This window comes from Ipomoea triloba, chromosome 5 (genome assembly GCF_003576645.1).
Source record: "Ipomoea triloba cultivar NCNSP0323 chromosome 5, ASM357664v1".
In the NCBI taxonomy this organism is placed as follows: domain Eukaryota; kingdom Viridiplantae; phylum Streptophyta; class Magnoliopsida; order Solanales; family Convolvulaceae; genus Ipomoea; species Ipomoea triloba.
Genome location: NC_044920.1, coordinates 9058148 through 9070138, shown reverse-complemented (window position 1 = coordinate 9070138; position 11991 = coordinate 9058148). Strand labels below are relative to the sequence as shown.

The following is an 11991-nucleotide window of genomic DNA, read 5'->3' as shown; positions in this document are numbered from 1 at the left end:
TTGAGAAGCCTAAATATTTCCTTCTGAGCATCCGATATCCCATGCCGTAGTCTGTCTCGCCAAGGTCGAGCAAGTATTGCTTCCCGACCTTGCCCTCTAGCCACTGGTCCACGATTGTCTAAGCGTGCATGTTGGCATGAGCCATGCCCTCCTCATGGAAATCCCTTAACTGCTTGAAAGCCCTTAGGCCTCAGTGCATCCTCCCGGGCCGATTTCAGCGCCTCAGTCGCCTTCGCCCAACCTTCTTGCGCCATAGCCAGTTGGTGCCCAACGTAGTTAGGTCGGACTTGAGGGCCTTCACCTCCTTGGAATGAGTCACCTTTGCGGACTTCAAAAGCTTAGAGTCCTTAGACAGTCCCTTTATGGCGTCGTTAAGACCGGCCTGGAAAAGTTGCGCTTGGAAAATATCATAAAGGGTGATTAAAACTGAGAAGTAGGGAAAAGAACAAGTACGAGTAATCATTACATGGAAGCTGTAATATGCGGCCGACTGTAGAAGGTAGGAAGGACTGGCGCCCTCCATAGCCTGAAGGTCGGAGGTAGAGATCATTTGCCCTAGCCGGCGAAAAATAAGGTCTTGGCCGCGGTAGCAGCATCCTCGAGAGCGGCGTCTGATGGACGTCTCGCCATTTTAGCAGCGGCCGGAGTGGAGGAGTCAGAGTTCCACTTACGCAGACGTGGTTGGTGAGCAGCAGCTAAGGCAACCGAGGTGAGACTAGTGCCAATGACTAAGCCAGTTGGAGGAAGCCGTGCAACGAGGGTCAGGTCAGGGGTTGCACCTACAGCCTTACCCTTTGCCTTTTCAGCAATGATAGCTTTGCCCTGGTGACGGGCTCGGAGGGCAGCATGACGAGATTCCATATGAGCGGTCGAAGCTTCAGAGTCCGAAGAAGAAACCTCGATGACACCTTCCAGCTCTTCGTCTGCGTCGTCTGAGGAGTCGTACCTGTCTTCGAGCCAAGCGAGGGTATTTCGGCAGATAAGCTCACCACACTCGTCGTCGGCTGAAAATGAAACTCAAGTGTTAGGCCACTTACACGGGGATAAAGAGAACAAAGAGATGCGAGTACAGAGAAAGCTAGAAGAGGCGACCTGCCTGGGCTACGCCTTCTTGAAGAAAGTTAGCCCGACCTAAAGCCTTTAGGTAGGTCCATGTGTCGATAGGGACGAGTTGGCCCTTCATTGCCACTAAAGCGAGTTCTAGGGATGAGCCTGGCACGAAATTGGGCTTCCCATCCAAGCGATAAAAGCTCGGATGCCAGCGGAAGGGAAAAGGAAAGGCATCTTGATGGTCGGAAGGTTTGACGAATGTTTCTCACTCTTTCTGATACGAGATTGTCCTTCAAGTTCCAACATAAATAATTTCCATTGATGCTTGCATATGCCATGACTATCAACAAAAGCCAGGGCCGAACACTAACTGACGTTGGGTTATTGCTGAAAAAAATAATTTTTAATCACAGTCAATTGTACATGACTTTCTCCCGAGTCAACCATTCTGATAGCCTAAAAGTGTTAATTAATTATAGACCAGGATGGACAAGATTGTGTTGTTACTACCAATGTTGTCTACAAAGAGGTTTTCAATAATGTGTAAATACAACCGGTGATATTATGTTTTTTCCAAGATGAAAAAATTGCTATATATTTACACAAAAATATATCTTCCATACATATGAATTAGAATAACAATTGATTCCTATAACTCAGTTACTAGAGAACGAACATATTTGCCCAATTTATAAAAATCCTAAACAATGATATATAAAATCTCTAAAGTTCCAGCACCGCATGCGTACATCTACACATCAGCTATTAATTAAGCAATTATTTGCTGGAATTCAAACAAGGATAACATCAGAAAACATAATCGATCGAAAACATATCTTCAATTGCACTATATAATATTTAATGTTATAACTTATATAATTATATATCGATCCAAATATTCTTAATATATTATAATAAATCCATTCCGTGCATCGCACGGGTGAAAATACGAGTAGAAATAAAAACAAGATTTATTTTAAATAATTCATCAAATAAAATATCTCTCTTACAATATCTTAAATCTTGTCTAATAATTTACATCTACACCCACATTTACAATCTACATACAAATATATACAAACATAATACAAACATAATAAGAGGAAATATAGTTAGGCCCCTAATGGAAACTAAAAAATATTGGTGTAATTGTTTGTTAAAATGAATGGTTCATATTATTTTAATTTTAGTATTTTTTAATTTTTTCTAATTTACCTTCTATTCCTGCATTCCGTCACGGTAAACTTTAGTAACATAATATTCCGTTAGTTATTTATTATTTTTATTTTAGTATTTTTTTATATTATTTTTCCTAATTTACCTTCTATTAGATCATTTACTTTTCCTAAATACTTCCTCATTCTGTCAGTGTAAACTTTAGTAACAAAATATTTTGTTAATAATTTCTATTAACTATTTATTATTTTTAACTTATTCATTGATTTTCATAAGGAAGGTCTTAGGTTTCAACCCTATACCAATCAAAATTGACATAATTGTTAAACATATACTATGAATGTGTTAGAATGTATTAAAAAATACAATATAAAAGCCAACGTGATTGCTCACTCTCTGGCCAAAGCTTCTTGCTCGTATACTGGTCGGGAAGTGTGGGACGCAGATATCTCTCATTGTATTCGTGATTGGATTTCGCAATAATAGTTCGCTTTAATTTGATGGTTGTTTTTAAAAATTACAATATAAAATCTAACATGAATGTTGATCAATTAATTAGAATCGCGCATTAGACATTGATGAAACGGTACACCTAATTTACAATATATATTTAACACATATAAGGAACTATTTCTATTATCATTATCTTTTTTAGTAAGGATGATTTGGTTATGTTTTGGAAGGTGCACTCCACCAAGGAAATTGCAGTGAAGCACATCATGAGACGATCAAATCAATAATTCATTTCTAGCGGAAGTGGCAACAAGAAGAAGCATGGATAACGCCAATTAATAGAGTTTTGTGTTGCAAAAACTATGATTACATGCATGAATAGCTAGTATGTTGATTGTACTAAATAAATTCCATGAATCCATCATCAATGCAAAATGGTTGAATAATGACTTACCAAGGTATATTTAAGTAGATCTCTCTCTTCTATGTCAAGAAACATGTAAGAACATTTGGTATAAAATTAATGTACAATATTATGCAGCATACTTTGTCTGACATGAGATTCTGCCCCAGGTGTGCAACCAAATCCACCATCCACATTCTTGCAACTTAATATGTACTGTACTGCTTTTTCAACATTGATTTTATCCAATCGTTTCAAAAGTGCAACAGAACTTATATTGCAATGTAAGAGAACCTAAAGAAAGAATGACACTATGTTATAACAGTATTGTTAAAAGAAACACGAATAACATGTAAAACATGGTCTATGTGTAAGTGAACAAGGAAACTATGAAGCAAAAATAAAGAATCCATAAGGTTTCAAAGTGCAGACAATTACCGGGTATCGATTTCACCCCACATTTCACCATATCTTTACCATTTCAAGTTCATATATATATTCAAGTTCAACTCCCTAAAATTTAAGCATGACATCCTTACCATTTTGCAGTTTCAATTAATAAATCAAGTCATCTTTAGACGGTCGATGAATTCTATTTTATTTTTCTTGTTCTTGTAAAATTGGATTACTATATATAGAATGCATATCCTTATGGCCAAAGTGGATAACATGTGTTGAGTGACACTAAAATGCAATTATAAATTGTCAAAATATCAAGATTCCCTTTTAAATACAGTTTGAGACCTTGTCAATGTCAAGAACATTATGTTTATCAAATAGCGTTAAAACTGGATTGTCAAAATATCAAGATTCCCTTTTGAAAGATACAGTTTGTGACCTTGTCAATGTCAAGAGCATTAAGTTTATTAAATAGCCCTAAAACTTGGATGGCACTAAGGGTATACAAGATGTGTGGGTCATGTTCAATGTTATCACAAAATCCACCTGTATAGATAAACACAAGTTATGAAGTTATAATATAAGTTAAATTGCAAATTCAATATTAATGTAGCCAGATGTTAGGCATTATCGGTTAGTTGGTAATCACATGTAACAGAATGAATAAGCTAACCCTAGGTCCAAGGAAAAGAAAAAACCCAATTCTTGGGGCTACTAGAAAGTAGAGCCTACGAAGCATAAAGAGGTGACATGTAGGCAGCTCCTATTTGAAACACACTGGCTGTTTTCACAATTCTAGCCCACGACTCTAAGTTAAGTACTAAACTATTTGCATAAGTCCACATCACCTCCAAAAGGGTGAAGATCAGTGCAACAAAGAGTAAAAGATTTTTAACAGAGTTGGACATCTATCTGATTATACCAACATGACAAAATTTAGACAGTAAACAATAAAAACTTAGTATAGGAACACAAACCAGATTCATGTCGACACTGCATTAACCAAGGAATGACCTCATCTTGATCCACTACATCAAGCTTCCCTAGAATATCAAGAGTTGTCAATCCCCAGTATGGTCCATTTAATCTAAGATGGTCCAGATTCAAAATCATCTTTCTTCTGAAGGTATGACAGAATAACTTTCATAAAGATTACAACTATAGTTTATAGTCATAAATATCTACCAAATGAAAAATACATCTGCAAAAATTCAATAAAAGTTGGTTTTAGCAGGTGATATAAAAAATAAGAGTATCGTCCTCAAGAAATGGCTTAAATTAATAGACAATATATGAAATAGAAAGGGAATTTAAGTAATCAGGGGATGATAGACAATATATGAAATAGAGAGGGAAATTTAAGTAATCAAGGGATGATAGACAATATATGAAATAGAGAGGGAATTTAAGTAATCAGGGGATGAGAGAATTTAAGTAATCAGGGGATGTTCAAATAATCAGTAATGAGAACAAGTGAATTAATAGACAAATAGAGAGGGAATTTAAGTAATCAGTGGATGTTCAAATAATTAGTAATGAGAACAAGTGAATTAATAGACAATATATGAAATAGAGATTTAATAAAATTTACTTACAGTTGCCTCCACTAAGACTTGAACCCACTCCCATCGTCCAAGACTTGAACCCACTCCCATCGTCCATGTGGGAGTGTAAACCGAGACACTAAGTGCCACTAAACCACAAGGTCTTTGGCACATGAAAACAATACAAAACTTAATTTATGCAGTTCAATTCATATTGGGATCCATACTCAAGGAAATTCAATTCAAATCCCTAGATATGTTTAACTACTCATACCTAAAATATAAAACTAGAAGCAATTGAAGTAAATAGCATGGAATTCATAACTACAATATATATAAGATGCAAAAATATTAAATATAGAACTTAACTTGATAGCAATTGACAAAGGAAATCTAGAAACTGATGTTGAATTTGCAATTACAAGGATTAATCTTCCTCTAAATCTTCCATTAGATGGTGGATTACAAATGTGGAAAAGTTTTAGGAAGGTTTCCTAGAGAAAAAATCTAGAGAGAGAATTTAGAAATTCAAAAGTATCTACAAAATAACCACCCAAGAGTATTTATAGTCTGAAGTTCGCGCCGTGCAGCATTCTGGACGGGAAGTCACAGTGAGACTCACACCGTGCGAGTCCCACCGTGAGTCTCAATGATCAGAAGCTAATCATTGAGACTCACGACACTCACGGTGAGTGCCATCGTGAGGCTCAAGATCAAATTCTGATCAGCATACTCACGCTGAGACGCACGGTGTGAGTCTCAGTGTGAGTTCTTCTAGATGACCTTCACACTATTGTTTTGCTCCTTCGTTCCCCGGTGTGCCCTCTAGTGTTTCCTTATGCTTTAAAGCCTCATTTTCTCCCAAGATTAGCATCTTTTCATGCTTGTTTGCTCATTACTCGATCATTTAATTTCTTCCTTCAATCTAGATACGCTAAATTAAGCATTGTTCCACCTTCCTTTACCTAACATTTGAGCAAAAAACAAACATAAATGAGTACAAATATAAGGCTATTTTAATGACATATCATTCAACAACATTCAAAATAACCATACTTTAACATGGTAATTAACATGCCAAATGCACCTACCATGAATGATAACTTCTATTGGCTAAATAGGTTGATGGTTTATATCTCTTTGTCCAGAACGAAGAATCTAGACAAGGAGAGGAATTACAAATATACAATTTAATTCCTCTCCTCATCCAAATCCTTTTGGACAAAGAGAGGAAGACTTGGAGGTAGGAGGGGATGGGTGATGATAAGATGCCACATAAGTTTTAAGTATATTGTGTAAGTATGAAGTGGCATGACATGGAGTCCATGTTAGCAACAACCTCACTTTTACCTGCAATTAAAGGTCAAAAGGGCTCAATTGCATTTTCTTTTGCAAGATGCATATTTGAAGCTTTTTTCAATCCGAGGTCCAATTGCATTGTTTTAAAAATAGTTTGAAAGTTTATTTGACCATTATCTCAAAAAATATGATAAGTAAATCAAGAGTTAACTTGTACAACAAATCTTGAGTTTAAGACTTTAAGCCCACCAACTTTGCTTTCCCGTTCAAGTTTCTTTATTTGATATAGAAAAAGCTATTGTGTTTATGTGATTAGGTGAAACCATTTACACAGAATTCATTAATAACAAACAAATTGCTATTAATCACAAAAATAATATAAATAATTCTGACCTTTTCAACTGATATAATGTACTTAACATGTTTTTCCACCATAAGCCCTTCCATTCTCCCATTCAAGACACATCAGTGCAATATATCAATTGCTCAAAAATAAAAATAAAACCAAAAAGGCATCATTTTAGTACAATTTGAGATTTAATGCCTAAAAAGATTAATTTTTCACTTATCAAACACTGAATAATATACCCTACTAATTTCTGTCTAGCAAAAGAAAATAATGAACTTTTAGGTAAACCATTACTACATTTCATTTCTTTAGAAATCCAAAAGTTAAGAAGAACCAAAGATGGAAAATGAACAGAAGAGTTACTTGTGGTTTAAGCCAACCATTTTAGTGCTGTCGAATCTATGTCAGAACATTGCTATAATAAGAAAGGAGAAGTCCGGATTCCTTTAAAGGATTTAGACATATAAGAATGTCCTTTTTCAGTATTTATTATTTATTATTTAGGGTTTATATATGTGTGTGTGTGATTTTTTTATGGTACCAATACTACCAGGTGTCTGGGTACAACCAACTATGATATACCTAAAATTGGTGTCAGGTGCTGACATTACGATGCCAATTATATACTTCCTATGAATCCAGGTCAGAAGGAGTTCAATCCTATTTGTTTGCCAGTGAGTTACACTTTGTGATGAATTTTCTATAAATCAATTTGAACAATGGTGGGTTTTCTATGAATATCAAGCAAGCTAGTTATACTCCTAATTGTTAAATACAAGGGCTCTTCTCGTATTACCGGAAAACTTTAGCTTCACAGAAAGCTAAAATGTATGTTATTTCCAAGGTTCAATCAGCAACTCAGAAGAAATTACGAAAATCAGAAATACTGACAAAATTCCTCAATCTGCATGTGTTTAGTATAGTGTGGTGATGGAAAGAAAGGTAGGGAATAAAGATTCCCCGGATGTCGGATGCCAAATTTGGAAGAGTTGGGGTGTTTAGGCAAGTGTAAGGATGTATTAGAGCTTTTCACTTACAACATTCAAGGAGAGCATTCATCATTGAGTAGGGAGTTCGAGAGAGCAAAACAAGTAAACAAGTACATCAAATGGGAGAGAACGAGGTATGGATTGACCTTCCATTGCAATGTGCTTCTAGTGTCCAAGCTAGGAATTGTGTAGTTGTGATTATTAGATTCCAAGTGAGGCTTCTACCATTCCCATGGCCATTTTAGATCTTAAAAAAAAAAAACTCACTTTGTATTGCTTGAAACTAATAAACGTCATACATGGATCCTAAAGTGACCCTTCAAACCAGGCTTAACACCTTTACACTTGCAAACTTCTATCTAACGCTAAAGCCCCAAACTGGGTAACAACATTCAAAACTAGCTAAAAACCAAAGCACCTCTTATCTAATGAATCAAAGCAAAGCTACCATTGTCCAACCATCCATTTTATCTCATCATCCTATCTAATGAAATGTCATACGTGGCCATTTTAGATCTTATGGCCTATCATAGATAGGGTAATAAAGCACCCGAGTGTCAATATTACACCTTTGAGTCATTTCATCAAACACCTAGTCTTCACCTCATTTCGGACAATGTCCGCTCAGATCTTAGGCGGTAATTACAAGTGGAATGGAGGCTCTTGTCAAGTATAATTGGTCCTAGACTATCTAAGGAATTGGGCCCTCCAAAAGTACAAGATAAACATTTCACTTCTAACATGAAATCAAACAATAGTCGCAATCTATCACAATTCGAATTCATCAATTCATAATCAGACTATCACATTGCAATGAAATATTAATTTGTACGAAACTTTTTTTAAAATAAAAATAAAATTCTCTATATCTTTCATAAGTTAGTATTTAGTTAAATTTTACATTTGACAACAAATTGATTATTTGGTAAAAGTTTAGTAGTGTTTTAATGAGACTATAAGCATTATTGTAAATATTGGCCGCCTAAGCAACCGCCAATTTAGTATAAACAGATAATACAATAATTTGAATACTATACGTGTACCTGAGACTTTTGCGAGAGACCGAGAGTGCGTCAGTGTGACTGTGCAAGCTGCAAGCCAACGGGGATGGCGATCTGTAGCGACGGCCGACGGGAATGGCGATTGGTCACTAGAATCCGGCGACAGCATCTGGCGTATGGTTGTTTGCGAGCAGCTAAATGGAGTGAGTGCTAACTACTGTAGCCTGCTGCCTGTAGAGTGCAGACTGTAGGGTCGTTGGCTGTGGCGGTGTGCGGCCATTATGGTAGATGACGCTATGGCCGCAATCATTATTGCATGGACCATGGTCAATGCAATAATTTGCCCTATGGCGGACAGTGGACTGGCGGTGTACCAACTCTATGCCTTTGGGGCATGCGTGAAGTGGAGAAGCATTGAAGCCGTGAAAGTTTAGGGTCCTAATTTTATTTGTGCGGCCCTAAATTTTATTTACACCACCCTAGTTAGTGGTGTAAATAGAACTAATTAGATATTTACACCATCTTTATTGAAGTTAGTGAAATATTATGTTTTTATTTAAAATATTAGGGTGTGTTTGGTTCGCAAATGAGAATTGAAATTGGTATGGGTATCAAACACTTGGCAAGGGTAATAGATTTTTGTGAAAGTATTTTGGGGAAGAAATGAGGAAGAGGAATGAAACCCTTATTTCATTAGGGCATGAACTTTCCAATTAATGGAGTGTTCCAAACCCTGAAACTCATAGTAGTATTCTAAAAATCTATCAACCAAATAATAACAATCACTCTGATACCCATAACTTATAACTAGACCCATCAACCAAACACACCGTTAATATTTAATATTAATTTTATTTCAAATTGTGGTAGTATAATAATGTTGTTTAAAATATTTTTTCATTTAATATATATCTAACGTGCATTCATTAGATAAATTTGTAATATAACTCAAATTTTTTTGTATTCATTATTTTACTTTATTATAAAAATATAATAAATTAGGGTTACATTTGTGTGAGATCGTCTCACGAATCTTTATTTGTGAGACGGGTTGGGTTGGGTTGAATTAACATGCAAATGTCATACTTATATGCGCAAATGTCCTACTTATATGCTGAAATGTAATACTAATCAGGAATAAATTTGTTGTCATTTATAAGGGAAAATGTAATACTTTTGAAGAAATATGTATAGTAAAAATTTTGCATTTTGATGTAAAAGTATTATATTTTCCATCAAAAGTATTACATTTTTCATAATAAGTAATGTCCCCTTACTTATAAGGAAAAATATAATACTTTTGAGAAAAAATGTAATACTTTAAAATCGAAATGTAAAAGTGTTACATTTTCCTTAAAAGTATTACACTTACCATTATAAGTAACAAAAATTGTACTGTATTCCTATTTAATATTAAATTTGAACATATAAGTATGACATTTATGCGTATAAATATCACATTTTCACTTTAACTCGATCCGATTCGACCAGTCTCATGGTGAAACGGTCTCACACAAGTTTTTGCCATATATAAATAATACAAATGAATATTGATATATAATAACATATATTTCATACAATAGCAACTTAAAAAAATACCTTATAATGTTGTTGGCTTTGATTTTGATCATTGTAACTAAAAAAATGACTTTGATTTTGATCATTGTAACTAAACAAATCTTCTATCCAAGCAACCATCCATGGCTTATATATTGTGTGATACATATACATAACATGCACATATATATAGAGTCATATGAGTCCACCCGTTAGTATTCTCTGCCGCCCAAATTACCAATAGTTTCATCCCACAAATATCAATATTGACTAAGAAATTTAATTACATAAAAGATTAGGTATTGGAATTAGGGTTAACAAAAAAGGTATTGGAATTAAAAATATTATTTTAATTAAATTAAATTAAATAATTATTTAAAAATTTTAAAATAAAAATATTTTTTTAAAGTATTTTTATTTTTAAAATTTTAAATTGTAATTTAATTTAATTTAGTTTAAATAATATTTATAATTCAAATACATTTAAAACTCTAATTCCAACACCTACTTTTTTGTGTAATTAATTACATTTGATCATAGTGTAAATAACCATATTTACACCCTAATTGATATTTACACCACCTATAAAGTTATTGAAATTTGTAACTTTTTTTTTTCGAATTTCAAGGTTATTTGCACTCAATGTGGTACAAATAGTAACACCCTTGGAGATTTGGAGGCTTTGGAATTGGTGCCTTTAGAAATTAGTAGGGCCGTTCCATTAAAAATAGGGGCCCTGTCTAATAGTTTAATTTGGACCTTTACTATTTTTGTTTCGAGATGCAATCTAATTAAATATAATAGAGTAAAACGAAAAACACAAAGGTAATAATAAAGAGATGTACAAGAACAGGGGGAAGAGAGACTTTTTTAACATTTAGATTTCACTATAATATACAAAGAGATCTATTTATAAAAGTAGAAGAAACATAATCGAAAAAGACCTATGAAATATAAAGATAGAAGTCTAGAAGATCTAGAAAATCTCTATAACTAATGTAATTGAGTCCAAATCCATATAGATTTCAAGTTATTGTACATTATGACAAAAGTGAAAAAGTAATAATTTTTTTTGTCTAATCATAATGCATAAAGTTCAACAAAGAAAAAAAATACATTTCAAAATTTAATTTAAAATTCGTGACATTTTTGTGCATATTTAAATACAAATTTATTCACCCAAATTTCGATGTCAATTACTTCTAAAATTTTATTTTCACTTACAATTAAGACTAATATATACATTCTAAAAAAATATTGAACTATACATAAAATATGTTTTAAAAAAAATTGGGGCCCCAAAAATCAGGGTGTAACCCCTCACCTATTCCAGTAAGATTAAGGTTCGAAAAATATTTCTTTAGGCTATAGCATTCATGAGATGATCTCCCGATGCCTCAAAAGAATTATTATAAGTGAGAATAGTTGTTAATAAGCTGCGAACCTATGTACCGGTCGCGAACCGTAAGAATTTTAGGAACTGGTGTTCGGACCCGATTGTCCTAGGAAATGGATTATTAGACACCATACTNAAATGGATTATTAGACACCATACTATTATTCTTGAATTTCCTATTTAATTAAATTAACCCATAGCAGCGAAAATTTATTTTGATCGTACATCGCTAAATTTCGTGGTGTACCGAACCTAGCCCAATTTTAAGTTTCAGTCTGGGATAAATTTTTGTGTTCGAAAATTATTTGATTTGAATTAGTTTCTACCGATAATTCATCTGTTTTAATCCCTAACTGTCTAGCAAATCTTATCTTT

At 34.0% G+C, this 11991-nt stretch overlaps 1 pseudogene; it reads right to left on the bottom strand.

Moving 5' to 3' along the window:
• Positions 1 to 555: 555 nt before the first annotated feature.
• On the bottom strand, positions 556 to 6771 carry LOC116020188 (annotated as a pseudogene).
• Positions 6772 to 11991: the final 5220 nt, after the last annotated feature.